Source organism: Brassica napus, chromosome C3, assembly GCF_020379485.1.
Source record: "Brassica napus cultivar Da-Ae chromosome C3, Da-Ae, whole genome shotgun sequence".
Lineage (NCBI taxonomy): Eukaryota > Viridiplantae > Streptophyta > Magnoliopsida > Brassicales > Brassicaceae > Brassica > Brassica napus.
Window position 1 is genome coordinate 53,329,271 of NC_063446.1, and position 6,009 is coordinate 53,335,279.

Below are 6,009 nucleotides of genomic sequence, written 5' to 3' on the forward strand. Positions count from 1 at the left end.
GAGCCCCTAGCCGTCGCCTCCTTGATTCGGTTTCGTGCAAGCAACTGAGATCTAACCACAAGATCCTGGGAAGTGACCGTCTCTTCCACTCTAGATCCAGATCTACCACTGCAATAAGCTAAGGTCAGGACTTGGTTGTGAACTTGCCTCATGTTGAGTAACCAATGGGACTTAGTCCTCTGTTAATCAGATCTAGAACTTGTGTGTAAGTGTGATGTGATATGTGATTGATCTAGTTGTTATAAAAGGTAGTATGGTTGTTGTGATGAAGTCGTAGGCATGCTAGGGTTGTCAAGAAAGTCATGATAAGATGTTGAGACGTATGTGAATGGATAAGTGAATGACGTTAAGTATAAGTATGGCATTGGGTGATCATATAGAGTATAAGGGGGTGTACCGTGGGGTAGTAGTTCTACGCTAGGCACCCATAGGAGCTGTGGGGTAGTGTCTCATTGGGGCACCCACAGGAATATGGGGTAGTGGTCTAGCGAGAGCTACCCACGGGGAATGAGAAGACGAGCCAACCGCGAGAGGCGGGATATAAAAACGTTCATTTAGGTGTCATTAGTTCATGGTCGGGTATTTGGGTTCCTGTGTAATAGATCTTATTAGCTCATGACTTGTGATTGTTTGCTCCTCCTGAGTTGAGTTCGTGGGTTCCCAGAACCTGCCCTCACTGAATAATCCGTACTCACCCTTCTTCCTGCAGGTATGGCCGAGAGGGAGCGGGAGTAGAAGTCTGTATGGTGCAAGTGTTTTCTCGAGTCTTTTCTTTATTTTTCAAACATTTTCTTTAAGGTTTCATTGGATATTTCAGTCTTTTAAGTTGAGTTTGGATTATGTAAGACTATTTAGGTTTTAATAAGAGTTATTGGATGAAATGAGTTGTATTATAGTATTCGATGAGGATCACAGCCAGGGCCGTTACATTCAGCTTCTTCACTCCCTGCCTTCAAGTAGTTGACGAGCTCATCGAATGCGTTGTATGAGGAGCCTCCAATTCTTACGGAGGCTTTGATCATCTCTTTTAAATCAAGGGCTCTTCTCCTCATGTTTGCACCGTCTTTATCCACAATCAACCTCTTCACAGCTCTCTCAACCTTTCCTCTTTCCACTTCTTCTCCTAGCGGAATCCCTACCCTCCAAACGCTTTCTAAATACATTGCGTTTAACTTCTATTCGCCTTGAAAAGGCCTGCAAATAAATGGAACTCCTTCCTCAATGCTCTCAAGTATTGAGTTCCATCCACAGTGGCTCCAGAAACCTCCTACTGCAGGATGACCAAGTACTTCATTCTGTGGTGCCCATTCCACAATGTATCCTCTCTCTGAGACTTTTTTATTGACTTCCTCTGGCAATGACTCTATCTCGGAGCCTACGATAGAGCCCGGCCGGATGACCCATAAGAAAGGTTGGTTGCTATTATACAATCCTGAAGCCATCTCCAAAACATCCTTGATTTCCATGCTACCCAAGCTTCCCAGGCTTATGTATATCACCGACCTCGGCTTCTGCTTGTTCAGCCATTCAAGGCAGCCCCTGTCCTCTTCCAGTAAACTAGATTTCACTGCTTTAGCTGAAGCATGAAGAGGGCCTAGTGCATATATTGGAATTCTAAGTTCTCTTTGCATCCATGACAGAGAAGAGCTTTCTAGACAGGTTGCCGTGTTGAGGATAATGCCAGAACCCATTCTTTTGTTGACTACCCTAGAGTTCTCCACAAATGATTCTAGAGGCCCAAATCCTGATGCCGGCATGTCTCTGTATCTTATAGGATGCAATGCCTCCACCACCGTGTCTTGCAATTCAGGATCTACATGGTAAAAAATAACGTAAAAAAGCTTTTTGATAAATACAAATTTAACATTCATTCAGTAAAAATAAAATAAAAATAAAAGGCACTTGTGTTGAGTAATAGGGCGGATTGTATAGTGCGTACCTTCCATGTCCATCATGAACTTTTTGGCATTGAGTTTGCTTAAAAAAACTTGGCAAGTGTTTAATCGGAAAACGGTAATAAATGAGATGTGGGTTTAAACAAAGACGTCTTATTAATGGTTGGAAATATCAACGTTCGGTCGGTTACAAGGGGAAAGAAGAGAGTGCGACAGAAAGGAAGCCGGTGGCTCGATGAGCTACCGGAAAAGTACAACTAACGGCGAGATGAAGCAAAGGTGAAAACCCTAATCTAGCCGCCAAGTCTTAGTCAGTGATTTCGGATCCTTCTCTCGTTGTCTCCCCTTTCCCTTATATAGACGTCCTGATGCCTCGTCCTTGACCTAATTTACGCCATCTTGGTGGGCCTCCTCTGCTGGGCCGAGAAGCCCGTAGGCGTCCGAGCAGCCGCTGAGCTGGATGTACTTCAGTCGATGATGATCGACTAAAAGTACCCAAGAGTCAAGCCGAGAGACCTGACTCTTGAGCCGACCGATCGAGCCGTCGCTCTACCTAATCCGGGCCAGGCCTTTCTATTCCTCGGGCCTTGTGGGATGGTCAAATCCATCCTCTACAGTAAGTCCCCCCCAGTCCATTAGTGAGTGAAGTGCTTTCTGGCTCGTGATGGATTCTAAGGTTTGAAGGTTTGAGGGAATAGAAGGCCTATCGGAAAGTTGGAGAGGTTGGTCGATGAGTCGCACAGCATCGTTTTCTTGGAAGCGAGCAGTAGAAGCTTTATCGCTCCTTTTGATCGTTGTGTCGCATGAAGGCCGATTAGTCGCGGATAATCAGATCCCGATTGACATATCTAGATTAGCCGTTGGTTTATTCTGATTTTAGGATGACCGACGCCCGATTTAGACGAGAAGCCGAGCCGTCGCGAGGGTCCGCTGGATATCTGGGAGAGTTTCGAGGCCCATTTAGGCCCGTTTAGGCTTAATGACGACACCTCGAATCCCCCCCCCCTTTTTCTCTTTTAAATGCACCGAGAAGTTGAAACGTCGCGAGGGTCCGCTAGATTTTTGGGGAGAGTTTCGAGGCCCATCTAGGCCCGAATAGACCTAATGATGATGCCTCGAGTTCCCCCCTCTCTTTTCCTTATAAATACGAGGATCCCCTCTCATTTCTTCAAGTTTCCTCCGCGATCAAAGGTACTTTCTCTCTCTTCTTCTTTTATCTCTCTAAGTGTTATAGCCTTCATTCGACGCGTTCTTCGCCGCCTTGTTCTACCATGTCGTCGGCTCAGGGGTCATCGAGGCAGCAAAAGGGGAACTCAGTTGTGGCGGCATCAGCTCCGGCAAGGGGTCCAAACGGAGGTTGTATCGGTGGATCTCGAGTCGACTCATCACGAGGCGATGATGGACACAGTTGATTTGTCTCGCTCCCAGAGGCTTTTGGTCGCAGATGCTACACGGCTTGCGAGGGAAGGGAGCGAGAACGTCGTCGTGGGGGATGCAACGGAGTGTGCGAGAGACGGACAGAGTGGGGCGGTGCCCGTTGACTCGATTACTTTGAGGGTTCGCGCAGTGGAAGACGATTCTTCGGAAGACGACGACTCCGAAGCCGAGTCGTTTCCGACGACCTTCTATCCCGAAGGGATTTTCGACGAGCTTCCGCGACTACATCCTGATTTATTGCGCCCTGCTTTTGTGGCCGGTCAAGATTGGGACGGTGTGGAGTCACGATCCCAGTGGTTCCAGCCTTTCTCTCGCGTGATGGCTGCTGATTTTGGAGATTCCTCATCATCGACCGAGATAAAGTAGCCTCGCTTCTGAGTGGTATTTCCACCGGAGGAGTGCTGGCGAGGCTCGGGGCTGGTGTCGTTTGTTCGGGAGGGTTGTTGTCTCGCTGCTGCTTCTTTTGCGAACTTTGCTCTGGTGTCTTCTTCCATGCGGATAAAGTTGTGCGAGCGATGGCGTCGGAGACAGATTTTGTCGGATATCGGTAGAGATCCTGGCGGAATGTGGAGTCGACGTGCAAGGTGTTCATCAAAGATTCGACGGCGATATGGCCGGGAATATCGATCTTCGAGACAATAGCTTTGAATTTCTCCATGAAGTCACTGAGACTTTGGTCGCTGGCGTGAGTGAGGTTCCACAAATCTGACACGGTCGCTTCCTGGTTGGTGAACATGATATAGTTCTTAAGGAAAGCCGTCGAGAGGTCGTGGAAACAGTCGACGGAGTTCTCTCTGAGGCCGGTGAACCAAGTAAGGGCCGGTCCATCTAGGGTTTTGACGAAGAGTTGGCAAAAGCCTGCGTCTTTGTCTTCGTCGGTCAGGTTTGCGCGTCGCATCGCTAGGTTGAAAGATTTGACGTGAGTAGAAGGGTCAGAGAGACCTTTGAAGGTTGGAAGACGGAGTTTCTCCATCTTCTGTAGCCGCACGCCGGTAACCTTTTGCGTGAAAGGTGTACGAAGAGATTCCGCGAGTACATGCTCGATTTGGGGCGCGGACGTCGTCACCTGGTGGATTTTCGAATTGATGGCGAGGACCGACTGTTTCAATGCGGCTAGTTCGCTTGCGGTGTGCGCGTTGATGTCGTTACCGGCGCTTTGGTTATCGTTATCCCGCGTAGGTGCCAAGTCGGTGGTTTGTTCTGTGGCGAACAGGTGTCGACGATACTGCGCCGTTGAAGCTTCGGCGTTTGCAGCGAGAGGAGCAAGGATCTTTGCTATCGCCGTGATTTGGTCAACTGCCGCCTTCTGCGCCGCTTCTTGTAGGGCGAGGCGTGCCAGGATAGTTTCCATAGATGCAGGATGAGGAAGTGGAGTTACTGGTGTAGGCGTAGGTGTCATCTCTGGAGCCGGTGTCACCTCGAGAGCTTCGCGCTCCTCGCCTGACGAAGAACTATCGTTGCCAACGACCATAGTTCTGACGTTACTTTGCTAGTTGCCCCACGGTGGGCGCCAACTGTTTAATCGGAAAACGGTAATAAATAAGATGTGGGTTTAAACAAAGACGTCTTATTAATGGTCGGAAATATCAACGTTCTGTCGGTTACAAGGGGAAAGAAGAGAGTGCGACAGAAAGGAAGCCGGTGGCTCGATGAGCTACCGGAAAAGTACAACTAACGGCGAGATGAAGCAAAGGTGAAAACCCTAATCTAGCCGCCAAGTCTTAGTCAGTGATTTCGGATCCTTCTCTCGTTGTCTCCCCTTTCCCTTATATAGACGTCCTGATGCCTCGTCCTTGACCTAATTTACGCCATCTTGGTGGGCCTCCTCTGCTGGGCCAAGAAGCCCGTAGGCGTCCGAGCAGCCGCTGAGCTGGATGTACTTCAGTCGATGATGATCGACTAAAAGTACCCAAGAGTCAAGCCGAGAGACCTGACTCTTGAGCCGACCGATCGAGCCGTCGCTCTACCTAATCCGGGCCAGGCCTTTCTATTCCTCGGGCCTTGTGGGATGGTCAAATCCATCCTCTACAGCAAGCTTTATGTGTAGCACTTGCAGCGGTGAAGATGAAACTAGGAAGCTTGTATTCCTCAGCTGTAGCTCCAAAGAAATACATGAACTCGTCGTAGATGATACAAGCAATATCATTGCCCTGTTGCAGCAGCAACTGACCTATACAGGTCTTGAAGTTTGCCTCGCTCATTTTGTTTTGCTTCATCAGAAACTCAACCGGCGAGAGTCTCATAAGTTCAGACTCAGGTAAGCTTCCTGTTAAGTCGAGGAACTGAAAACCAGAATAGTGTGGCGAAGAAGTGTTTACGCGATTGAACTGACCCTGAAAAACTGTTATTGAGAAGCCTTTCAAGCTAAGGGCTTTGCCGAGTTGCAGAATCGGAGTAATATGTCCATGAAGTGTTAGCGGAACCAACACTATTCTTCTCTTCTTTCCTTTTTTCCCCATTGCTTCACCTTTCTCTCTCTCTCCTTTGTTTTTTGAATCCTATCACTTCTTGATGCAATAATAGAAATATAAACAAGGGATTTGTATTAGAAAGTACAACAACCAATGCAATAATACAAATATAAATAATGCCATTTTATACAGTTCTCGTGTTTCTCATGCTGCAGCTACTTCTTTGTCTTTAATGCAATAACCCTTTCGCACGATGATGTTAACAT

At 47.9% G+C, this 6,009-nt stretch overlaps 1 pseudogene; it reads right to left on the minus strand.

Moving 5' to 3' along the window:
• Positions 1–380: 380 nt before the first annotated feature.
• Positions 381–5,791, minus strand: LOC106373295 (annotated as a pseudogene).
• Between the last annotated feature and the right edge of the window lie 218 nt (positions 5,792–6,009).